This window comes from Mesoplodon densirostris, chromosome 7, assembly GCF_025265405.1.
Source record: "Mesoplodon densirostris isolate mMesDen1 chromosome 7, mMesDen1 primary haplotype, whole genome shotgun sequence".
Taxonomy (NCBI): domain Eukaryota; kingdom Metazoa; phylum Chordata; class Mammalia; order Artiodactyla; family Ziphiidae; genus Mesoplodon; species Mesoplodon densirostris.
This window is the reverse complement of record NC_082667.1, coordinates 123734278-123761294: the sequence shown is the minus strand read 5'-3', so window position 1 is coordinate 123761294 and position 27017 is coordinate 123734278. Positions and strand designations below refer to the sequence as shown.

The following is a 27017-nucleotide window of genomic DNA, read 5'->3' as shown; positions in this document are numbered from 1 at the left end:
ATTTGAAAAAGAAAGTGTGTGTGTGTGTGTGTGTGTGTGTGTGTGTGTGTGTGTATATATATATATGTAACTGAGTCACTTTGTTGTACAGCAGAAATTAACACAACATTGTAAATCAACTTTACTTCAATAAAAAAATAAACTAAAAAAAAAACCATTCAAACAAACAAAAAAGGAGCCACTCACTCTCCTAGTAAACATTTATTAGTCACCAGGGTGGGCCAGGCACTGCTCTGTTGTGTATATTTTACATGGATTTTCCAGGCAGGCCATAACTAGAACCCAGTTTTAGATCTCAGAGCTTTCATACCTGGGTTCTTACTATTCTAGATAAGGATTTTGGCAAACAAAGTAGTTGCTAGTTAGCAATATCCTCTTGTTGCTACATCAGATGGCAGAAAAAGTGAGTTGATCCCAATATCTTCAGCAGTATTTCATCTCCCAGCAATGGGAAGAGTGGAAGCATTTTTGCCCTAAGGATCACTGTTCAGGAAAATGGCATGTGCCCTCCCGTGGCCGGGCCCGGGGTAGAATCCTGGGCTTCAGGCTGCTTGGCTTACGTCCAGAGACAGGGTGGGTTGGGGGTGAGGGCTGTTTGGGCTCAGGCTCCAGCAGCTCCGACATCCTGCCCAGCTGAGCATAGCGATGCTTCATTCACAAGAAGAGGCAGTGCGGTCTCCTCTCTCCTGGGGCACTAAATAGACACGAAATGTAACCCTGTCTTCTAACATCACCAGGCTCCTTCCCGAGGAGGGTCACCTTGAGGAGGCGTGGTCTCTAGTAGAATCACTGGCTGCCTAGTTAAGTCCGAGAACCATAAGACTGAACTCTTGAGTTTCCATTCCGTGCATTGGCATGGGCTTGACTTTCTCTGTGACTTTTTTTTTTTTTTTTTTTTTTTTTTTTTTTTTTTTTTTTTTTTGCGGTACGCGGGCCTCTCACTGTTGTGGCCTCTCCCGTTGCGGAGCACAGGCTCTGGACACGCAGGCCCAGCGGCCATGGCCCACAGGCCCAGCCGCTCCCCGGCATGTGGGATCTTTCCGGACCAGGGCACGAACCCGTGTCCCCTGCATCGGCAGGCGGACTCTCAACCACTGCGTCACCAGGGAAGCCCTCTCTGTGGCTTTTTGGAGAATTGCAGTTCCTTGGTGTTACTGTTAATTGATGAAGTCTCACAGAGGGCACTGTGTGTGTGAAAGATGCCAGACACACATCAATAGCTACCAACATGTCCCTTGGGGACTTCAGTCAGGAACCCAGGGAGCCTCGGCATGAAGAAATACTAATGATGCGGTTCATTTCCCACCTTCCACATCTCACCTGTTGCCTTTGGAGTCCATAGTAAGAACCACCAGTGTCTTTAACTGTATTTTTCTTCTGATGGACAGTCGGCTAATTGATTTATTGCAAGGTGTGGCCTTTGTGCCCTCTGTTCTGTACTGCATCCTTACATGCAGCGATTTTTGTTACCTTCTTGGCCCTATTTATTGCATCCTCATCATGCAAATAACTGGAAACTGGGCACTAAGCAGGTGGGGTAAAAATGCACTCTATAGATATCACAGCTTAGTGGTTAAATGTTGATCCCTTCTCAGGTGGATGGCTCCCAAGCCCCTGATGCTTTCTGAAATATGCTCTAAATAACCTATTTTCCATGTGAACACAGGGCTCGGTGGATGAAGGTCATTTTCAAGTAGCCCTCAAGGTTAAAGTTGGTTGCTCTTCCAGATGGTTTCTATCTGATGCTTTGGATTATGATAGTGAACCAACTTGTGATCAGAACTCCTAGTGTCAAGACTAACAAGAAGTGGAAGCCAGCCGCAGCGAGGGCTGCTGCTTGGAGGGTGTGCTGAGATGTAAGGGTCAAGGCCAGACCATATGGTCTATCAAGGCCCTGCTGCCATAAACCCAGGAAATACAGATCAGCCCACAGCCCCGCGCATCACCTCCCTTTCCTATTGCATCCATCACTGTACCTCGGAGCCCCCCCTTCTCCACTCCTTCTTCCACGAACGTTTACCAGAGGCTTCTTTCTGCAGTCACTGGTTTGATTCTAGCAGCCGCAGTTTCTAGCAAGGTCCTTGGGAACCCGGCTGAGAATGGCCACATGGGCAGAGAGGGCTCCCAGGTTACAGATTCAAGGGTGAAGCATTAGCCTAACATGAAAGCAGGTGATGTGCACAGTGGGGCCTCAGCCACCCTGGCAGGAAAGTCTGGTGTGCAATAGTTCACCAATGAAAACCTTATCATTTCCGGGTGCTTGGCAAGCTCGTAAACCTCTTCCATAATACAGGGAACTTGAGCGCAGAGCCCCTGAGGGGGTAGAGACTTGTTTCAGTATCTATTATTCTTGTCTTTTTTCTTTCTTCCTTTTTTTTATTTCTTATCCTGAAGGCAGTTATTCCAGCACAAAGCTAACTGACTTCAAATACTTGGGGTTTTGTGATTTGTTTTCTGTTTTGTTTTTTTTTCCCTCAAAGCTATAATGAGGTTCCTATGCACTCAACTAAAGTGTAAGTTCTGGGAAGGCAGGAATGTGTATCTGTGTTGTACTGCAGTATCTCCAGTATCTAAGATAGTGCCTGGAACATAATATGTGTTCAGTAAATATCTCTGGGTGTCTGAATGACTGTGTACGGTTTGATAACAAAAGCTCAGATTCTGAATGTTTTCCTTTCTCTAATGCTCTCCCAAAACTCAAGTCTGAAGGATCTTGCTTCAAAATCATCTGAAACTGCTGTAATTTCCTTACCTTAACTCTCAATACCACACCTGCCCGGCATGAGACATGTATTCAAGGTTTATTCTAGTCTTCTCCCTGCCTTCCCTTTGCAAACTTCTTCAGAAACACATCAGCCAGGTGCTGTGGTGCTCACATGGGCAGCCTTTCCACAGGCTGGAATCTTGTAAATGTCCACAAACCCAAGTCTACTTACTTTCTTTCTCTGTAGATGATGGGGAAATGGGATGAAAGTAGTGTCTATCCCTGGCATAGGGACAAGATAAGAGAGGACCCAACACTCTGACCTTTCACTGTCAGTTTTGGAGTGTACTTCAATTTGCACGTGCACACATGCACACTGTCATTGGGTTTCCCCCCATTGAGATGTTGAGGACTTACGTTGCTTGGTCAGACTACGTGACTTTAACAACCAGAGGCAACGTCTGCTTTGGGGGCAGGGGCAGATGCTGAAAGGAGAACTCCATCTAGGTGACGGGTAGCAGGTTTGCTATGAGAGATGCCACAGCCTGATGCCAGGAGGGTTTTTTCTCATGTCGAGAGAGTGTGGTTCTAGCCTTAACTGACCACTTGTGCCGCTCCCCTCACAGACTCTAGTTTGTATGGATGCCTGGATGTTTTCCTTTATGAAAACAACCAGGCTTAGTTATCACTTCTTTCACTGCAGACCCCAGTCACAAGACACACAGACCCAGCACCCCTGCATCCCCTTCCTGTCCTCAGCAGCACAGCGGCTGCCACGAACCCACTCGTCAGAACAGCCTGGCTCCCCAAGGGAGAACTTATGGGGCTGACCTTAAAGAGCAATTTCAGACAGGAATAGAGAGGCTCACTTGTTCATAAGCCTGACATTTATTACTGGGAGATTCTCTCTCCACAGTACAAGCTGCTCTTTACAATTTTATCAAATAAAGTGCTTCTTTCACCAGCGCCCCACTTTCTCCTCCGGACTTCCTCACACCGCCTACTGTTCCCATCTACCTGTGGCTTTGCATGGGGCAGAGCACGAAACTCAGGGGCCATCACCCGGAAAGGCCGTGACCCCCTTGGTGAGCGCCAGGCTGGGACCCAGAGCGGAGGGTGTGCCCTCCTTTCTTCTCCCTTTACTTGGGCAGCAGTGAGTGAGAGAGAAGATGGACAATGAAGCTTCCTCCACCTTGAAATGCATCAGCTTTACTTGGCATTTTCTAGGTCACCAGGTCAGACCAACACTTCGAGTAAATCTAATACAAGTCTTCAGAGCCCTCAAATCATTAACAAATGATAGCAACACACATAAGTTGTTTCCCAGGCTGGAGAAGGAGAGGACCTCCTGTAAATCTATCTAGTTATATTATTTTAATTAACAGAGACCCAAATTTTAGAGATCTCAATGCTTCCCATCTTGATTTAATGGAACTAATATTTTGGGACAGGGATGGTTCAGTGGTCTGGAAGCAGGAGAGGAGGAGAATGGATCACATCGAGTCCTACTACATATTAGTCAATAGCATCATATGTGATCGATTTGGGACCTGGCCTTTCCCAATTCTGAACCATAGGTGGTCTCTTATGTAATCTAGACCCATGAGAATGGACCTGTGGGGAACGGGAATTGTCCAGACCTATTGATCTCAGGTAGGAAGAGCAGGTGGTTTGTAATCAGGAAAAGCTGTGCACAGTGTGATCATAAATGAAGACGTAGAAATATTGCAAATACACTGAAACATGTCAATGTCCCTTCGTTTGACTTTTGACAGAGCTCATTCTTTTCTTTGAGAGTGAGTTGGCTGATGGGAAACTGGTGTCTTCTTCCCAAGACAATATTCATGCGTCATCATTGCTCATGATTCCTACTCTGGGTTTATTTAAGAGCAGGCATGAGGACGGAGGTTCTTGTGAAACATCTAAGTACAAAACACTTTCAGTCTTTTATAATTTTTCCCCTAATCAATTACAGTTTGTTCCCACATTTAATGCAGTTTTTTAAAATCTACTTGCAGTTATTGAATCTTTCTAAAATATTCTACTTACTTTTCATAGAAACAGCAGTCCTCTTTTCCCACTCATATTGTATCAGTTTATGAAGAATTTAGGGAAATTATGTAATTATACGAAAAAGTACATCTGCTAAGAACAGATTTGGGAAAAGACACAACTGACTCTTGGTAAGCATGTATCTTAGCTAGTGAGCTGGTGGAAGCCTGGGTAATTCAGAGGGGAGGGTGGGGATTCAGCTGGACATCAGAAGGCATGACCTGCATAGAATGGACAGGGCCGGTTAACACAGTGTGCCAGCTAAGGGACATTAAGCAGAAATTAGTTAAGGGCACTTTCATTGTGTGCTTAACTTGGACTCCAGATTTATGAATTCATGTGCTAATATTAGTTATTGACCTCAGACAAACCACATAACCTCTCTGAGCTCAGCTTATTCATGTGTAAAATGAGGATATTGTTAATTTGTTTGAGTGTGTACACACACACACACACACACACACAGAGTCCACCAAGGGCTCCTTTGAGATCACATTAATATGTATGATTGCTCTGGTAACTGTACCTACTCTACAAATATAAACTTTTTTCACTTTGAAATAATTTCACACTTATTGAAAAATTACAAGAAAAAACAAAAACTCTAATGTAGCAAAAGATTTGCCTACTGTTAACATTTTGACACATTCATTTCACCATCTTCTATGTGGGTGTATAGATAGATAGACAGGTGACAGATAGATAGATAGATAGATAGATAGATGATAGATACAGAGATGATAGAAAGATTGATAGATAAATTATAGATAGATGATAGATACATAGATAGACAGATAGATGATAGATAGGTGATAGAGACAGATAGATAGTAGAGACAGATGATAGATAAGTAGATAGATAAATGATAGATGGAAAGGTGATAGAGACAGAGATGATAGATAGATAGAGACAGAGATAGATAAATAGATGATAGATAGATACAGAGATGATAGATCGAAAGATTGATAGATGATAGATAGATGATAGATACATAGACAGTTGATAGGTGATAGAGACAGATAGTAGAGACAGATGATAGATAAAAAGATAGATAGATAAATGATAGGTGGAAAGGTGATAGAGACAGATGATAGATAGACAGATAGATGATAGAGACAGAGATAGATAGATAGATGATAGATAATAGAGAGATAGATAGAAAGGTGATAGATAGAGACAGAGATGATAGCTAGATAGATAGGGTACATACATGTGAATTAACATTTTTATGACCATTTTAGAGTAAGCTACAGAAGTCATGCTGTGTTACCCCAACACTTCAGTGTGTATTTCCAAAGAACACAATATTCTCATATGATTATAAAAATTAGGATATTTAACCTTGATACTATATTATTATTTGACACACTGTTATTTCCCAAGTTTTCCAATAATGTCCTTTATAACATTTTTTTCCCCATCCAGGAACCAGTACAGGATCACACAATGCATTTAGTTGTCATATTTCTTTAGTCTGTTTAGTTTATCTTTCTGTTTCAAGGCATTGACATTTTTGTAGAATGTCCCTCAATTAGAGGGTGTGATGTGTCCTTATGCCCAAATTCAGGTGATGCGATTTTTGGCAAGAACTTCCCACACATGATGTGTTTTTCTTGTGTTGGGACGCACATGATGTTGGTGCTTCTCATTATTAGTGTAACCATTTGGTTAAGGCTGTATCTGCCAGGATTTTCCACTGTAATGTTGTTATTTTTCAAATTTGTTTCAAATTGTTTTTAAAATTAGTAAGTAATTTCCGGCAAGATATTTTGAGACTGTGTCAGTAACTTGCCCTCATCTAATGTTTACCCACTGGTTTTCACGTCCATTGATGATTCCCACCTAGGTTAATTGTTACTAGTGTGGTTGCAAAGTGGTGATTTTTTAAAAATTCCATCCATTTTTATATGTTTATTAGTTGGTGTTCTGATACGAGGAAGAGCTTTCTCTTCCCCATTTCTTTAGTTGTTTGCTTGTTAATTATTAGTATAATCATGGTGTTTTATTCAACGGATCATAAGGTTTATTGTTTGCCTTGATGTTCAAATCATCCTAGATTTGGCCAGTTTGTGCCCATCAAACTGTCCCTGTGTCCTTTGATATGTCCTTATCGTTCTTTGTACACATCCTTTCCTTCAGGAACAGGACATTTTGGGCTCATCTTCTGTTTTCCCTGCCCCAGTCCTGAAGTCAGGCATGTCTCCAAGGAGCCCTGCTTCTATTGAGTGGGGTGTAGTGTTTAGAAACCCAAATCAGGGTAATAGCTGTGCTTGATGCCACTGGGGTATCACTGTTTCTAGAAAGTGAAAAGTGGGAAATACAAGATATCCTTTAACATCTCACTCTGGCATATTTTTCTTCTTTTACAACCCTGCTTTTGCACTCATATTCCTCATTTATAAGAAAGCTTGTTGTAACTTTGGACTCTGCTCCTATCTAAGCCTAGAAAGAAAACTCCACTGTTCTGACTCTTCTGAGAGGTCAGAAGGAAAGACGGACCCCAGGACACAGGAGCAGACAGGGTAAGAGGGTGCTCGTGCCAGGAGCAACGTGGAGGAGCTGAGCAGGGAACCTTGACAGAAAGTGTTTATAACCATCATTAGTTCCTGTGAGCTGTGGTCCATCTGATTTCCCAAGTTTAGAGACCCCACCTTGATGCTCAAAAGTTCCTGGAGGACTCCTCCTTAGGAAACATTTTGGTTAATAAAAACATTATTGTTAGATATGGATATAATAATTACATGGAAGGCTGCCCTCACCCATTGCTTTCTATTCCACTTATTGCTCACTTCAGCCCTCCTCTTGAAGTTCTGTGACAGCTGAGAACAGACGCAAGACTGGGTATGCAACAAAGTACAGTCACAGCTGCGTGACACTGGAACCCAGGGCTCCTGGCAAACTCTTGGAAGTACATCTTAGGCCCTGTGCCACCTCCATTGTATTTAGATCCTAGATCCTTTGGCCCTCCTTGGGGAGAAGCTGGGCCAGTGAAGCAATGATTAGGCGCCCTCACTCCTGCCTCTGAATATAGGGTTGTGTCCTGTTTCACAGGCCATCAAGTGCAAAGGAGAGAGTGGGCACAAGGGCAAAGGAGGCTTCCCAACCAGCGTTAGAAGGTGGGTGTTGGGCCCTGCCCTGCAGTGTTGGCCAAGCAGAAGCCCTGGTGGAATGTGGACTTGGCAGAGTGAGGGGGAAGCACCAGGCCACATTGGAGCTTTATTGCCTTTAAATGGAGCCCAAGGAATGCCAGGCTCTTACCATGCAGCGAGGTCACCCCTCCTTCATTAGAGAGGACTGAGTGAGGGACTGGGCAGAGGTACCATCTGTGTAATCGAATCCGCTTTCTCCTGCGAAGTGGAACAGAAGTCCTCTGTGGAAAGAAGGGGCAGAATTAGAGAAAAAGTATTTCTCCTAAATACTTACTACGCCCTCAATTCTATGATAAGAGCTTTACATACATTACTTGGTATACTTTTCATGATAATTGTATAAAGTGTAATCTCATGAATGAATATCCCCACGTTACAGATGGGGAACCTGACCCCTGGAGGTTAAACCACATCCTATGGCTCACATGTTGAAAATAATGTCTAAACCCAGGTGGGTCTGCAAAGTCCTGTATTAGTCCTGGTGTCTATTTTAGGGAAGATTACTCCCCTAGTAGGTAGGATGAGGTGACCCAGTAAGGAGAGGGTCACAGGCAGTGCTATTAGGACACCGCAGTCACTTAGTTGATTTATGCAATTGATTCTCGAGCCATAAGCCCTCCCCACCATGGTCATGGGGAATAGGTCACGACCTGCATTTGGACCCCAGCATCTGACTGAAACTAATGCCCCAAGCAGGGCTTCTAACAGACCATTTATAGGATCCAGAAGGCAGGGAGTTGGTTTCTCAACTGAGTAGTTGGACTGGGGGCAAGGTATTCCCTGCATTTGCCTGGCAGCTGGACAGACTTCCAGGCCACCTCTTCCTAGTTGAAAAGTGGTGGGTTCCTCATCAGGAGCACCTATGCTCCAGAGATGTATGAATAACTGTCTTTTGACAGTACCTTATATCTATATTGTTGTTTTGTTGGTGGTGGTTGTGGTTTTATTTTAATTGTGCCAAAGACCTATAAAGTATTGACGCATTACTGACCAACTGTGTGACCTAGGGCCAATCAAGTAACCTTCCATATCTCAGTTCATCTAACTGAAAATAAGGGTAGATTTAGACTATGTGCAATTCTTATTTCATGAATGAATCCATTAATCATACGAATTATTTGGTCATTTAGAATACACCAAGATCCTTATTATATAAATAAAATGTAGTGGCCCAAAAGGCTTCACCTGAAACTACTGTTTTTAAAATGCTATTTACTCAAGAAATATAATAATCAAATACACTCTGGTTGTTGAGAAGATCCAAGTTTGAATAAATCAAGTGTATACTATGTTTGAGGCAACTGGAGAAATTTGAATAGGGACTGAGTATTAGGTGATGTGGACATTGGTTGATTTATACTAGGCATGATAACGGTATTGTGTTTATGTAGATACATATCTATATTTTAGGGATACACACAGTATTTACGGGAGAGATGCCATATGGCTGGAATGTAAACATATTTCTGGGAAAAATGATGAAACAAATATGGTAAAATATTAGTAACAGCTAAACCGATGTGACGGATATAAGAGTATTAATTGTGTTTCAGCCGAACCATATGAAATTGCCTATATTAGATCATTTTTGACCCCAAAACAACAATTTCATATGGTTTCGAGTTTTACTCTTCTCTAATTTTATGTGCATTTTAATTTTTTGTTAATAACAAGAAGTTTCTGTGGGTCTATAGGAAAAACTCCAGGTACCTCAGTATGGTACAGAAGGCAGTCATCACCCTGGTCTCCACCCTAATTGTCCCACACATCTCTTTTCCTGCCACCCGCACACCCTCCAGCACAGTCTGATGAAGCTTTGGTAGAACCGCCTGATTCCGGACGGCTTGGTTCTCCTAAGCACACCAAGTCTGCTCCTGTGTCTTTCCTTAAAGTGTTCCCTTTGCCCAGAACAACAAACTTCCACTTACCCCTCTGCCAGCTCCTCCCATTCCAGACTCAGCTTACGGGTCACGTTAACTGTGAAGCCTCTTCTGAGTCTGCCCCTGCTCCTCTATCCTTTGTCTCCTCACCCAGTCACCCCTCAGCCTCTCCCGCAGTCAATCCCCCAGGTCTTGAGAGGCAGCCTTTCAGGAATGTCTTCAAGACTAAGTCCCACAGAGGCAAGTGCAGCCCTTATCAGTATCCGTGTCTTAGGCAAAGGCCACTTACTGTCCACCGTCAGGAGGTTGAAGGGCTGAGCTTCCACCTGCTCGGAGCCGGCCAGCTGCCCTCCGTGGAGCTGGCACGCCCAGCGCCAGGCACAGGATTGGACCCTAATGGGGGCCTGCTTGTCGGATGAGTATGGAGAGACTGGGCACTGACTCCAGCGAGGTCTCCTTTCCACTTGCTTCAAGAACAAGTCTCTTTATTTCTGCTAGGAAGTAAAATTAAAACCAGCAGTCACCATGGGGACAAAGGCCAGGAGGACAGAGAGGTAAACGTGTAATCAAAGGTCCCTGGGGATTAAAGACCTCTCCTTCCCTGTTGTGCCTGAGATGTGTCAGGACTCAGTGGACATAACCCTGGTGGGTTGATAGTTAAGCAATAGAGTTCTTGAGTCCTCCTTCAACTTCCCCTTCCTCGATCGGAGGGATAGGAGTGTTCACTAATCACACCACCTGAAACGACTTGACCTTCTGAGATACAGAGCTGTGTGTGCCAAGCACACGCAGCACATTCAACTTACAAATGTTCTGGGCACTGGTGTCTACACTCTTTGTTACCTACTGGACTGCATGCTCCCTGAGAGCAGGGCTTACCATTCGCTAAATTTTATTTCTCGTGGTGCCTAGTGCATTGTTTGTGATCATCATAAAGATAACAAGAGTAGCCAATACTTACATGGCACTTCTATGTACCAGGTACCCGTGTTCATATTTTACGATGGTGATGGTGATGATGGTGGTGGTGATGATGGTGATTTGATGATAGTCATGGTGATGTTCACTTAATCTTCATATTCCTGATGGGTCAGTCACTATTATTAGCTACAGTTTACAGATGATAATATTAAGGAGGTAAAAAAAAAAAAAAAAAAAAGATTAGCAACTTGCCCCCAATTGTGATTCAGTTAGAAAGGGGTAGAGGTGGAATTAAAAACCAGACAGGTTTATTAGACATCTATATATTTCACTGAACAGTATTTGTGTACAATGGACACTAAATTTATATGGGCCAGAAAAGGAGATGAATGAAGACGATACATTATGTTTTCAACAGCACTCTTCTAGTATATTGTACTGCATCTCTCATAATATTCAGGAATACATTATGAAAATGAGTGGGAATGAAGGAAATAGACTTTAAATTAAATGAATTAAAATAATTATTTAATTGCTCTGTGATAAATGCTCTGAAATAGAAGTATGGAGAGCTGGGAGGGTATACCAGCGGGGTCCCAGAGGCAGACTGGAAGCCTGAAAAGGGGAAGAGGATGACCTCTAAGTGGAGTGTGAGAAGGGCCAAGAGTGAGGTGGGGGATGAGGAAGGGCAGGTGGGACATAGGGTGGAGAGACTAGTAAGGAGGGTGACATGCCATTTATTATACAAGCTAGTCTCACATCATATAAATGGGATTTGGGTGCTATAAGTTATGACACTGGAACACAAGTCAAGAGTAGATGCAGGGAGCAGGTGAGGCAGCTTGTACAGTGGTCCCTGAGGGAGATGATTAGTGGCCATGATTGCAGAGGCAGTGATGGGACCAGGGAGAAACAGACACATGTGATACATGTCAGAAGGTCCCATCAACAAGGCGCAGTCAAGAGACCCAAACAAAATTCCAAGGTACTTCTCAGGAAGGTGGGTATCTGTCCATCCATCTACCTGTCTAATCTCTGTCTTCCTGTAAAAGCTGTGATTATGATACAAATTGTTTCATATATACCAGGAAAAGACAAAATCCCATCCAAACTTTACAGTGAAGCTGATTTTTTTAATACATTCAGTAGGTTGGGAGCTAAATTCTTTGTAAGGAATTAGAGAGAATGCTAATGAATCTCTTTACCCAAAGTTCTAGAGGATCAGGTCGTACAGATTCTTTATTTTCTCTGGATTTTAGTGGGGGAATTTTCTTCCTATTCAGTTCCATGGCAGTGAATTGCGTGTCTCTCTAAGGCTCCTCAACGAACAATTTACAGTGTAAATATATTTGTTGGCATGCAAATCACTCTGCATTATGAGTCTTGATTAATATTATAATGCGTTGATGAAAGACTATAAGTGGTTCTCGGAACTAAGGTTTCAGACAAAGATGTGCTGTTTGGGTGCAGAATGTTTGTTGAATATTAGATTAGGTTTTTTTGTTTTGCTTCTCTCTCTCTTTTATTTTAAGGAGCTGCTTGGTGTGAAGTGGTAACAAACTTTAAAAGGCACAGTTAATTAACACAGCCAATCTATCACCCAAACTGCACAGAAACACACCTCCCCCATGCACACGTAATCCTTGATCACACAGAGACTGCTTGGAGGCTGTGGCCCTTCGGTTCAGCTGCTCAGCCCCTCGCTCGTTGCCAGTATCCTGTCTCTAGAGAGGTACTGTCCTGCAGCGTTGTGGGCCTTTTCAATCCTGTGCATGCGTGCAGATTGTTTAGACCGTGTGCCCAATTCCCACTCTGCCCACTGCAATGCAGAGATGGTGTCACCAGGCTTTGCTTCTATGACAGTTGGCTTCTCCTCTTAACAGTTGTCAGCACAGATGCTGAGAAACAGGATTGGGGGACCCTCCACCTCCAGCAATTCAGGTATTGACCAGAGCTCCTGTTTCACACACCAGTGGAAGGTGCGCAGACTCAGAAGGTGAGCTGTGACCGAGAGCGTAGGGCTTCCAATGCGGACCGAACTTGGTCTAATTCCAGCTGTGCCACTTCACGGCTGCCTGACATTGGCCGAGTTATACCACCTCTCCAAGTTTCAGCTTCCCCATTTGGAAAATGGGGTTAATAATTTCTGTGTCTCGAGTTTGGAGTGAAAAATTAAATGAAATCATGGATTTGAAGTGCTTTCCTGGCAAAGGAAAAAAGAAAAAAAGGAAAAAAAGGAGTGCTCAATAAATAGAGGCTCATGCTATAAGCAGATCTTCAGCCCATGGTCCACAGATAACAAGACAATGAATCTCATATTTGACTGACCTCTTCCTGAGTTTTGTGGGTTGTATTATATCCTGCCATCTCCAGGCGCTCACCACTGAGAATGTGGACTCTCATCTGTACTGTGCCCCCTTGTCCAGATACATAGCTGCGGTTTTGTGTCCAAGTGCCTTAGGGAACATGCCGAGCATCTCAGGAACCACTCTGTGAATGGTACCCAGACATGCAGAAAGGGAACTGCAAACACAGCCAGAAAAGGGGGCCCCAGAAGGAGATGAGGTAGAGGAGCTGTGCTTGGTAAAGGAAGGCACATGCGGGTTGGATTTTGGCCCCAACTGGACAAAGAGGCTCTGGTTCTGTTCTTGCCTTGTGACCCCCAGCAAAGAGATGGCACTTGAGAACGTGTGCTCTATCTTCTAAGCAACTGGTGAGTTGCTAAAGCCGCTTGGTCCATTATGTTTCCCTCAGAAGGAATGTGAGTTATCCCTTCAGAAGCTTAGGACAGACTGTGTTAACACTCCTAGGGCCAGCCTGGGAGGACGGGAGGGAGAATGGGCTCACACTTTTCCTTGCAAAGAACGTTCTGTATTGCCAAGGTGGGTATCCGTCAACGAGGCAGAATTATTGTTTCAGCAGGTTAACATCTCTTATTTTCCTTTTTTCATTAAAACATTGTACATGGATTTGTACAGAATATTCAAATCCATTGCTAGACAAATAGGCATGTATGCATAAGTGGAATTCAATAAAATGATGCTCGGATCGCCAATAATCCCTTTCCCTCCTCATTCTTGGCTTGTTGCCATTTCCCTGAGAATGTGGCTGCCACGAAAAAAGAGTGTGCACACACCCTTGCCACCAAATCTTCCAGCCCAGTCCTTTGCCTTCCTTTCTTTTGAATCGATGATCCCCAAAAGACTTTGGTTTTAATCATTGGCTGAACCTTCACCTGTGCTCTGGATCCTGTCTCCTGCCCCTCCTACATCATCAGTATCCCTTGTGTACTGGATTATTCCCTTCAGCAGACACATGTGCTAATATCTCCCATCTTGAAACACCTTTCCTGACCTCATTACTGTCTTCCAGCTACCACTCCACATCTCAGCTCCACGTTATAGAAAAACTCCTAAAGAGAATTTTCTGTCTTTGCTATTTACAATTTCTTTCTTCCAGTTTTCTCTAAAACATACTCAGATCCAGCTTCCATATTATAGTAGTCAGCTCAGGCTTCCCTAACAACATACCAGTGACCGGGCAGCTCAAACACAGAAATTTATTTTCTCAAGGTTCTGGAGGCTGGAAGTCCCAGATGAAGGTGCTGGCTGATTTTGTTCCTGGTGAGGCCTCTCTTCCTGGCTTGTGGACGGCCACCTTCTTGCTGTGTCCTCACATGCACCCCACCATCTCTTCAAAGAGCACTAATCCCATCATGAGGACCCCACCCTTGTGACCTCACCTAATTCTAATTACCTCCCAAAAGCCCCATCTGCTAACACCTCCTAATACCATCACACAGGGGGATTAGGGTTTCAGTATATGAATTTCTGGGGGACACAAGCATCAGCCCATAACACATTTCTGTCATTTTCCCAAAGTTTCACTTGACAATAACACTAATGACTCCCACTTTACCAAACCCCATGGTCCCATTTTACATGATTTCCCTACTCAGTTTTTTAAACTTTCATGACTTGGTCTCTGGACCATCAACCCCAAGCCCCTGCTCTTCCTCCTTCTGGCTTTTCTTTCCTGAATTCTCACCTCCCAGTCCTCAGACATGGGGTTCTCAAAGCTCAGTTCTGATTCTCTTCACTTGTCTTCTAGGCAAGTCCCCAGGGGGCGTCATCCAGTGTCGTGATTTTAAATGTCATTGGTATGCTGAGGATATCCACATTTATAGATTTAGTCCTGAAGTACCTCCTGAAATCCAAACTTGTATATTCAACTGCCTCCATCACTTTCTATGTGAATGTCTAACAGGCTTTCCCAACTTGTCAAAAGCTAACCTCTTGGGTGTCTAGATTTTCATACCTCTGCCACCCAGTCAAATACCCTGTCAGCCTGCTTCTCCTTCTGTCTCCCTGTCTCCTTCAACAGAAGCTCTATTCTTCTTATTTCTCAGGTCCAAAGGGCTTGTTTTATCTCTGACCCCTCTTTTATATCGTGTATCCAAATATCTAATCCATCAAGTCCTACCAGTTCTACTTCCAAAATTCATCCAGCATCTTTACATGTCTTGGCTCTTTCACCTCAGCTACCCTGGTCCAAGGTCCCATAGTCTCACCCCTGGAGTGTGTGGTCATCTCTTATCTGGCCTCCCTGCTTCCACTCATAATCCCCTTCAACATAGATCCTCCCAACAGAGCAGAGGAGAAATCCTAGTACAACACAGAGCTGCTCGTTATTTCTCCTTTGTTCAAAACTCTCCAATGGTTTTCCATTTCCCTCAAAGTAAAAGCCAGAGTTATAGCACTGGGCTGCCAGGCCCTACAGCCCTTCCTTCCTTACTCTCTGATGCATCTTGCACCTCCTCTCTCTCCCAGCAATGTTCTCTCTCCTTCGGCCACCTGGTCTCTGCTTTGACCCAAGCACAGTCCGAACTCAGGCCCTTGGCATCACTCTATTCTGTTCTCCTGCTCTATTTGTCTCCAGAGCATGACAAACACATTTTCATTTTATTGTTTTTAACCTCAGTCCCCCAGAAGAAGGAAGGTTCCATGAAGCTGGGGAGTTTGTCGTAGTCATTGCCATATCTCTAGCCCCTAGAATAGTACCCTGTAGATATCAGGCATTTGAAAATGTTTGAGATGATTGAGGGTATAGAAAGAGAAGGAGATGCAATAAACCAAACAGGATTCCATAAAGCCAGCCAAGAGCTGGATCTACGTGGTTCATTGAAATAAACAGAATTCCAAAACCTTGTGTTAGTGTTTTAACAATTCCCTAAGTATTAATCCCATCCTAATACCATTCTGTACTGATAGCACTTTTGGAAGAAACAGTGTTGAATAATCTCAGATTCGCTTTTTCTTTCAGTCTCTTCTTTAAAAAACAAAAAACAAACAAAAAAAAAACAGGCAGTTGGAGGGGGGGAAATACTAATAGGATGGCTACAATAGAAGCTCTTGGAATAAGGTAAGGGCTCGGTGCAGAAAGACACACACTCTTGAAGCACTTGCTTACTAATCTTATTAAAGTATCACTAAGTCATCAAGACAGCATGTTGTAGCCTCAATTAGTCAGACCAAAATCTACTTCTGAGAAGGAATTCTTCTTGACAGAATACCTCTTTATTATCTAGGTTGATCTAGTTATCTTTTTATCTCTTTATCACGCCCCTCCCTCCCAGACTCCCGTCTTCTGAGGTCCTGTTGGTCTTTCACTGTGTCACTGAGTAAAAGATGTCATCAGACGTAGAAGTTTGAGGACCTAAGGTGCATCAGGTTGACTGCACATGCCTGCATCGGCTCCCGTTGGGCGCTCATGGTCCCAACGTTTTCTGTAACTGGGAGTGCTGACTTCCTCAGATTACTAGAGTCACCAAGGGTCCTCCCTATTGGGATCCAATTGACAACGAAGCTACAGTGACTAACCTTGTCTATGGGAACAAGTGCCACCTGTAAGACCTCCCAAAACCAGCCCGTCTTCCTGGTACAGTGCGTTTTCCTTCCACTGTCCCATGGGGCCACTCTCCTTTGACCAAGCTGGCATCTCTAAACCTACTTATTCTTAGCTTTACCCTTTTGCTCACCTGGAATACACTTCTTTTCTACATCTAAACATCCCGGGTCCAACTCAATGCTTTTATGAATTTGTCCTGAACACCAGCCCACATTCATCTCTCTTTCACTGCTGGTTTTGTCAAGTAAGCCTCTTACTGTAGAACTTCATCATATTATGTCTTGCCTTTTTAATTATTACCACCACAATTACAATATAAGCTAATAATAGTGGTTACTTTATTATCTGACATTCATTGTGCTTATATTGTCTCACTTAATTGTCATAGTAACTTGAGAAAGGGTTTACTGTTACTTTCATTTCATACCTGTGGCAACTAAAGCTCAGAGAAGCGGTCCAAGGTCACAAGTGCCCTACTTAAGAGCAGATACGCATTCCCAGGCCTGAGACTTCCAGGGAGAGTCCACAGGGCTTGATCTACACCTGCCCTGAGGGGCAGCACTTTATCTCATGCTCCTTTTTTATTTCTTAGGGTGCCAAGCATTCGGGAGACCTTAATACATAGTCGTGAATCAAACATTTTAAAAACCTACTTCTGTGATGCTACATAATTGAAATAAAATCAGTCAGAAGGAGGTTCTGTGGGATCCCCTTTCTTAGGTCAGTATTACTGAGATGGGTGGGTTTCAGAAGACTTACTAATCCAGATCTGTCTTACATGAGAGACCTCATCCCAATCCCTGGCCGTCTCTGCCGTGTCAGCTCTTTGATGGGGACGCCAGGGACTTAGACAGTCCTGGAATTGGAACCAGCTCCAGGAAGATGATGGACCCGGCCAAACAACTTACCTCTGAGAGTCAGGGGGTGTGTGGGTGGAGTGAATGCAAGTACAGATAGGAAGGATACCTGTTCACAGAGTTGTCTGTGGATCAAATGCTATGGCCGTGACGCCCTTTGACACAATTCCTGACACACTGTTGCTGCCTCTTATCTGCCTGTCCTTCCGTAGGAAAGGGTCTTTGGTGATCAGTTCAAGAATGGCAAATGCTGGGACTTCCCTGGTGATCCAGTGGTTAAGACTTTGCCTTCCAATGCAGGGGGTGTGGGTTTGATCCCTGGTCAGGGAGCTAAGATCCCACATGCCTCAGGGCCAAAAAACCAAAACAGAAGCAGTATTGTAACAAATTCAGTAAAGACTTTAAAAATGGTCCACATTAAAAAAAAATTCTTAAAAAAAAAAAAAGAATGGCAAATGCTCTGACCTTTGTTAGCTGCGGCTTTGTTCCGAGTGTGACAGGGAGTCCTGTAAAACATCGCATTTCTCCTGTATGCTTCCTGGAGCTGAGAAGCATGGCTTTGGTGAGACAATGACATTTTCTGTTAGTAAAAAACTTCACAGAAGGTGCGGGGGAGGCAGGACAGATGTGAAGGTGCTGGGCTCCATGGCCCCTCACAACAGCTACTCGTGCTTGGTTTACGCGGCCGTCCCCGGGGCCAGAGCCTCATCATCCTCTATCTCCAGGAGCCGGCTCCCTTATCCCGGCAGCTGGCCGCCAGCATCACTGCCTTTACCCAGATCTCTTCCTGAGATGAGCGGTTTGAAGGCAGGCTGGGAGCGTTACTGAAAGCATCTGTGGCTGTACGTCTACTTTAAGTATTGTTCCACCACAGCCACAGGGCCTTTGAGCTGACCCTGACCTATCATCTCAAAGAAGCGGCTTCTAGCAGGCTGGCCGGCACCCACCTCCTTTATTACCCCACAGCTGCGCATCTGAGGGGAGCCGGCTCTGGAGCCTGCAAAGCCTCCGAGAGTCAGGAAAGTGGTTGGGAAGATGGAGGAAAGCCCTGAAGAAAGAGAGAAAGCTGCAGACCATTGTCCTTTTCTTTTCAAGACAGCAGTGCCTTTTGCAGACTTTTAAATGGTTGCCAGGGAAACAGAGCGCAGGAGATGAGAAAGGTTATATGGGTACCGGATAAAGCAAATGCACTTTAGAAAATCATGAGCTGACAAGTGCTTAAGACTCTGGAGGGTCTGGGAAGATCTCATGTTCAAAGTTCCCCTTCAGAACCTCAAGTACCTTGATACCATCATTAACCATATTTTAATCATTTGTCAACTATGATTCATCTACGTCAAAGACTTGTGCTGATGGGTTTCATGGAGTGTGGCCCGTGAGTCAGCTCTTATGGCTTCCTGGCAATGAAGTGTCTGCTGTGCTGGGCCCGGGGTCCAGAGGCCTTGGCTTAAAAGGAGTTTGAGTCCAAATCTCTAGCTTCTTTCTCCTGTAAGCAAGTGTGCAGTCCCTAAAATACAGCAACACTCCATGAAGTCTGGGTTTACTGGTCAACCTCAGAAGGTGTGCGTGGCCTTGTGAGTGTGAGAGTGTGAAGGCAGTTGGTGGAAAGAAACACTCTGTGTGTACACCTGCTGGTCATCCCAGGAACACTTATCTGGGGGGTTGTGATTCCTCTGGGAATCACTGTTCTGTCTGCACTGAATATTTATGAGGGCTCCTTCACTTCAGTGAGCTCGCTTGTGAATTCTCCTTCCAGCTTAGTTTCTCCACTGTGGCCTCTCGTGAGTGTTTATAACTCCCACTCTCTGGAGTATTGCCCCACTTTATATCTTCTGTGTCCCCACATTTATTTGTTAAAGTTGTACTGTGTTAACTTGCACATGCTTGTTTATGGTCTTGGGCCCATAAACCTCCGTATATTTCACAGACCGAGTCATGTGTGGCTCTCCCCAGCAGTGTCTCACGCAGCTCAGCTTCCAGCAATGAGCAGCAGTGCTTGCTGTGTGCCGTCCACCGACCGTGGGTGCTCACTACTGCCTCAGTAACAGCAAAAAGAAAGTCAACTTAACTGATTGGCATTGCAACCTCCCACACAATCATGCCGCCCCTGTACTCATGGCCTGGCTGCTGTCAGGCCTGGCTAGAAGGGAGACACAGGAGAAGGCTGAGTCCAAGACCAGGATGAACAAGTTTAAGAAGCTGCAGGTGGACAGTAGGATGATGTTCTCGAAGTTCAAAGCAGGGAGGAAAAAGCCTCTAAACAAACGTAACAAGGGGCAACTTTAGTGACTTCTGGAAAACTCCAGCAGTAATTCTTGGATTGACAAGAAAGTTTTAAGAGGTGGGCCAGGAGTACATTGGACTGGCAGAGAGAGGAGACCCATCACAGGTACACATTTTCCATCATTAAATTATCTGCTTATATGCTCCACGACCTCTGCAGACCCACACTGTGTTAAAAAGTAGTGAATATTAACAATGGACAGAATAGACAAATTAAGTTTCAGTCCCCAGACCAGAGTAGATACTGAGTTACAAAGATCACTTAGCGTGAGGCGATCACAGTGGGAGAACATAACGCAAAAACAGTATCTACATTGTACACTGTGTTGCAAAGACCTTCTGCCTAAAGAAGAGTCTTTTCTTGTCTCCTGGAATATGAGCTGACCTTGTGGCAAGATAGAAGTGACACACAAACATCCTGTGTCCCTATATGTCATGTAGATGCTCCTGTGGCACAGTGGGGCATTTTTAAGGCTGCTTTTAATATGAACATGGAGGAATACCTCCGTGGGCAGCAATTATGATTTAACTTCAGGAAGACACCCCCATTCTGAGGAATGTAGAGTAGATGTTAGACCAACATGTGTGATCAATTCATGTCATATTTTGTTTTCTAGTACAGAAATTTGAGTTTTCCTTTTGATTCCAGGAAGAAAAGTTTTATGTCCTTCTAACCTGAGCAAGGAGATGGGAAGGATAATCTACTTTTGAAAAACATTTTCAGGAAAGAAAATTCTGTGATGCCACTAATAATTTTTGTGCAATTTCTGAAAATATTTTCAGGTGGAAAGATCTGGCTGAGATCTTGAACTGCAAATCGAGTGATAACCTTTCTCTTCCATCATCAGTACAATAAATGTTCTGTTCCTAGGATCTGGCTTCTTGTTTGAGGCCCAGTTTTGCTATTCAAAAGGTCAGAACAACCCATAAGATGCACAGTGATGTCATAAGTAAAAGTAGGGTAAGACGGGACAAACCCAGAAATGCCCAATTTTGCCCTTCCTATAATCGCTCCTTGGAGAGAGATGTCAGAGGATTGATAGTAGGGCATGAAGTGGGAAGTATCACTTTATTATTGGCTGTTCCAATTCCCAACGAATCCCAAGCAGAATCGGGTAGAGTTAAGCTGGGGTGTGCACGTCCTTAATGGGGCCTCCTTCCTCCTTTTGAACGTAAATCTTAAGTATTTGCTATTTGCCATATGGTTCAGCAACTGGAAGTAATAACCAGCATTATCAAGCAGGGAGAGACAGAGCCTGACAAAAAAAAAAAAAAAAAAAAAAGCACAAGGCTCAGCTTACCAAGTCCTGAACACAGAGTGGAAGAAATCCCATTCAAGTGCATGACATCTGAATGTACCAGAACCCTGCCCATTAGAAATATGACCCATCAGTGTTTTGCAATCTGATCAATCACATTGGTGACTCCATTTGGATTAATGATGGAAATACATGTCTTACTGCATAATATTCTTGCAATATTGCATTTTACTTCAATTTTGTCAAAGAACTGTTATCTGTTTAAATATATATATGCATATATGTATATATGCATATATATGTATATATACATATGTCTATAAAACATATGACTGAGAGTCATGACAGCCTGTGCACTACCAGTAAGATCATTGTCTTGTCTCTGCAATGATCTCTTAGGATCTACACCTGCAGGTAGCCCTCTGGTAGTATCACTGGCCAGGCATTCACAGCCCAGAGAATCACACCATTATCTTGCACCATTCACTAAAGAAAGTCATTTTTTAATTATGATCATGGCATGATTTTTAAGTGGATGATCATCTTAAAATATATGGAGAACAATGCCATTGTTTGCATACTTTTAGTGAGTAAAGTCAAAATCAGAATATTATCATAATGGCTTACATTATTATATGAATGGAGGAAAGAACATTTATTGAATAACTTCACTGTCTTTGGCACTATTTTAAGAGCCTTCTATGTGTTCTTATTTAATTCTCATAACACTTCTAAGAGTTTAGAACTACCGTGCTTTTATGGGAGGAGAAATCTAGCCACATTACTCAGTGTACACCAGTAGCAGAGCTAGGATTTGAATTCACATCTTTATGACTTCAAGGATTATGCTTTTTCTGATATCCTAAAGCATCAAAAATATTTCCAGATTTTTGACCTAGGTATGCTTGGAAGAAATAAAAGTATTCAGGTGAAGAACTTGGTTGACTGATGAGGAGGTTTAGTTGGGCTTTTAAGTACCTGATTCTGAGGTATGCAAAGAGTCAGAAGCTGCAGGTACCTAACCAAAGGTTGACTGGTCTGGTCACCTGAATTTCAGAGTCTTTGCTACAGAACAGAATCCATGGGTCAGGGCAAGTTCTTTAAGACTCAGGAGATACAGCGTTGCTTATATCAGAGTCTTCCTTAGGTTTTGTTCATTATGAGGAATAGAGCCATCAGGGAAAGGTAAGAAATATAGGATAACACCCTCTATATAACTTATGTTGACATCCAAGTAATGCTGGATTGGGATATTTGGATTTGATACCCTATTGTATCCCCATCACACTGCCCTTTAAACAAACTCCTTTAAGTAGGGCAAGGACTAGGGCTGTACATCATTATAGCTCAGGAACCCGGTATAATGGCTGACACAAAGTAAGTAATAAATATTTGTTGGAAAAATAAACAAATAAATGAATTGGTAATTACCTTGGAATGAACATAGGTCTCTGGTTGCCAACTTCCCAGGTAATATTGTATTTTTGAATTATATTCTTGGTATTATAAGACTTCCCCTTCATGGGCCATGTTTATTTTTAAAAATTAAGTGGTATGAAACTTAATTTTATTTAGAGATTATTTTAAGACATTATGGCCCCAGAGAGATACTCCCGGATATTATGAAACAAACTTTAGGAAATTTGCTGACCTAGATACAGTACCAAGGTGATAGGTGCAACATAAATATAATAAATGATGCTGAGAGGGTCCCTAGGCCTTTCTTTCCTACTAGTGCAGATGGTACAGAAATAGTCTGAAGAAACATTGAAGAAAGTCTCAGGGCAGACAAAATTTAACTTTTTCTACCGTATTCAAGTTATTTTATTTAATACAAAATTTATTTATTCAACAAATATATGCTGATGGAATGTGTATATGTATGATGTGCCAGACACAAGGCAAGGTTTTGGGGAAGTGACAGTGAACCGAGCTTCTCTGGTCCTCCCCACCATGGAGCCCATAGTGAAGGGACAGGGGCGTAACAGACACTAATTGGGCAGACACCTACCTAACTATATAGTACACGTGTTATTACTCTTTTTACTTCTTCAGTTAAAATGCAGGTAGTGCCGTGTCTGTCCTACTTATAGCCTCTTTCCCTTTGACACATCTTTCATCTCTTTCTACGTCTGACTCTTCTAAACACGATTAAAATGTAGGAGTGAAACCTTATATCCAAACACTGATCCAGTTTTTTTTTTTTTTTTGAGAGGGAACAAATAAAAATCAAATAAAAATACCTGCCTTCTTCAGGATTGTACCCCTATAGTGAAAGCTGAATCAGTATTTGTTGAGATCAGTTGAAGAAGCAGGGAAGGGCCACCATGACTGGGTTGCATCATCACTCAATAGCAAAGCTGATGGCACAGACAGGACCTCTGATTTTGATGGTACCACACAGCTTAGAGAGACTCAGTAGATAATCTTGGTTTTGATGATAAGCCAGCTTCGGACTCTGGTACACTTGAGAGAGAGCATCCTTCAGTCTCCTTACCACACGACCATTTCCCCTTGCCCTGCCGCCAGTACACATGCACATGTCCCACATCTGTGTCCTCTGGCTACAAGTTCCTGGGATTTTCCAGGAGATGCTGTTAGGTTTGTATTATTTCCAACCATAGCATTTTCTGCAACCATGGCAGCATTTTTCTTGGCAGTAGCTGGTGCATCCGTGCCTGTGGGAAGTTCTCTTCCAGACCATCACAGCTGTTTGTGAAGATGATTCCAGGATACCAGTAACCCTTCTCAGCATTTTCACCTTTCTGAGAGTTTACAGCACAAGACTGAGGCCCCACGTGCCATGGTAGTGTGTGTGTGTGTGTGTTTTAATGTAAAATAGCTGATCCAACTGAAAAATAATTAAGTGGCTTAAAATCAGACCACTTTCAATAAAGGACACATCTGTTATTTTCAAAACACTGGAAGCAGTAAACAACTACAGTAGAACAAATGAGCTCATAATCTGTGGGAAGCACACTGGAGGGGGTAGCACAGCCCAAGAGGGGGCTTCACTAGGCTGGGGGAGGGCAGGCTGCGTGCTTCTCTCTGTGGGTCACACACCACACGTCCTTCACATGTGACACAGGTCACACGCCAAGCTGCGAACTCCTTCATGGATTGGGGAGCATCCTCTGCAGAATCTGAATAGTCACTCAAAGTACTCTTTGGGCACCTCTAGTCTGAAGGACAAAATGAGAAGAAGAATACTTCTTCTTATTTAGTGGAGGGAGTGTTGGGGAGAAGGGCGTTTAATCTTCTGAGGCCAAAGACTAAGATCTACACGTCAACAGACCAGCTTGTAACCTCTGACATTTAGGAATTTTCTGGTCCTAAGCATGAGATAAGAGGTGCTAACATATACTTAAAATCATACTCGCTAGAAAGATGGGAAAACATTAAACCCAACATTAAAAAATTGACACTGGAAAAAAACTTGACATGAAACATTTATTTTTCTTTTTAATTTGGAAAGGAGTCAGTAAGTGATGTGGATTAGTTTTGATTATAAGGCATTAAGCCCCACAAACTTGATGGGCGCTGAAAGAACAGACATGAATTTTGAGGTCTGCATCTGGCTTCACTAGTTCTTTAATATGCAAAATAGGCTACCTGCTACACTCGTCAGCTCATGTCCTCTTCTTTACAGGCAGGATGATAACAGGTATCACTGCAGCATGATGCCTGTCTGATGCTAAGCAAGCTCTCTTCTTCTAAATTGTGTCCAGTACAGGTATCCTGGTATCCTGTAGGATGTGGCTTAAGTTCTGATTAATACTGACCAATCAGATGGTGGGAGGGGCAGTGGAAGGGTGGAGACAGTTTATAGAGATGAAATATAAGAAGGCTCCCCAACTACATCCTGAGCATAGAGATACTAATGGCTTTGGTCCAACAGAGGTCACATGGTTTCTACCTTTGATCTGTGGGATAGCAGTTTAGCAGGTAGTCATTTTCTGATGCCCAGCTCTCTTTTTCTTCTTTCCCATCTTAGTTAATCCCCATAGCATCTCATAGTTCATTCTTAGTCTAGACTGAGAGGAATAAACTTGCTTTGTTACTGTTTAAAATGGCCAAGGGCCTTTGACCTAGTAATTTCACCCAAGAACAATTTTCATGAAGAATTAACTCAAAATTAAGAGGGTGCTCTCTACATGGCATGATTTTTAATTGGGTAGAAAGTCAAAGTCAAAGTCAGCAATATGAGGGGAGCTAAGCGAATTATTCTACATTCATTCAAGGAATTACTTTAAATAAAAATTATGAAGAACATATAGTATTATGTAAATGATTATAGCAGAGTAATCAGTTCAAGCAAGAAAATATAAGTGTTGCTGATGCTATAACTAGGTGATTATTCCATTCACATATCCACAAATATTAAACTATGTCAGATCTAAAAGAGTACATGATGTGTTAAAAACTTGAGCTTTGTGACTTTTTATCCTTATTGTCTTTATGAGTGCCGTTATATTTGTGAAGGAACAAAACTTGAATAAGTATGAGGAGGCACACAATTTCATTGCTGGAATTAACCTTTTGCCCTTGTAAACTAAAAGGGGGGTGGTCAATATTGTTTGAAGTTTATTTCATTATGCTTTTTATCCTCATTTTTACCAACCTTGACCTCCTTGCGACCAGCCAGCCAGACTGACTGAAGACTGTGTGAATTTAGCAAGTGTAATCTCCTATTCCAGGTCATACCTCCATCCAAGAGACCTCAACATCCACATGGAAACCATGCCACACTCTTGACTTTGCCATGTTGTCTTCAACTCCAAGGAACAAAATCCATTTCACTTTTATCATTCATTATCTATCACTGAATAATAATTACTATGAAAGTTATCATCTTAAAGCGACAGTAAACATTGATCATTTCAGTCAATTTCTGTGAGAGAGGCACTTAGAAGTGGCTTAGCTGGGTGGCTCTGGCTCAGAGTCTCTCAAGAGGTTGTAGTCATGATATTGGTTAGAGCAGGAATCATAAAGCCTCAGCTGGGCCTGGTAGATCTGCTCACTAAGGACGTGGAAGGTTGCTGGTGGCTGTGGGAAGAAGAACTCATTGCCTTATCATGTGGAGCTCTCTGCAAGGCTGTTTATGTATCCTCACAACGTGGCAACCATCTAAGAGAGAGATCATGGTGAAACTGCAGCATCTTTTGTGATCTAGCCTCAGGAGTCATGCACTGTCACTTCTGCTGCATGCCACTGGACCCACGGCCAACTGTAATTCAGTTTGGAGGGTTCTATCTAAGGGCATAATGACCAGGAGGCAAGAATGGTTGGGGACATTTCAGAGGTTTGCTACGCAGTTCACCCTCTGACCCTTTAAGGATGCACATACCTCCAAGATGTAAAATACACTCACCACAAAGCACTGAACAGGGTCACCCAATTACAGTGTCAGCTGGAAATCCAGAATCTCATCATCCACATCACACAGATACATGTGGGGATGATGATCCTCTGGTGTGTTTCTTTGTGTTTAACTCCTTGAGTAAGCTTCTCTCAACCTGAAGACCTGTGAACTAAAGAGAGAGTTATCTTCTCCCCACCAACCATACGCACACACACGCTCACATACCTTCCACATATTGGGTTAGGCATAGCATAATTGTCATAGCTTGCCCTTTTCAATCGGGATATGCATAGGAGTTACTGGTTCACAGCAATTCTGAAATTTAGCAAAGTACATGTTAACAGATCCTTGACTTGGACTCATGGCCTAGGAATCATTCCCTGTGGTTCTTAGCTCTGCCCTTGAGGCTCTTGTTTTACCTTCTGAGTTATCCTTCCTTTTTCAATAAAGGTAGCTTATGTTTGCAGCTGAGTATTTTTTTTGCTGCCTACTTCTTGCCTGTAGACGTTTAGGCATCCAAAGACCTCTTTCATTTTGTACCGTCTCTGTCCTTTACAATCCAACCTGGCAGGAGTCCTGTCAATACAATTCTTTTGAAAACGTGTGGGTCCCTGTGAATATTGTTGGGCTCATTCTATTGGAC

At 43.1% G+C, this 27017-nt stretch overlaps 1 protein-coding gene across 4 annotated transcripts in view; it reads left to right on the top strand.

Moving 5' to 3' along the window:
• OPCML (opioid binding protein/cell adhesion molecule like) overlaps positions 1–27017 on the top strand; it is a 502807-nt gene that overhangs the window by 177554 nt on the left and 298236 nt on the right. The gene's annotated exons all lie outside the window — the stretch shown is intronic.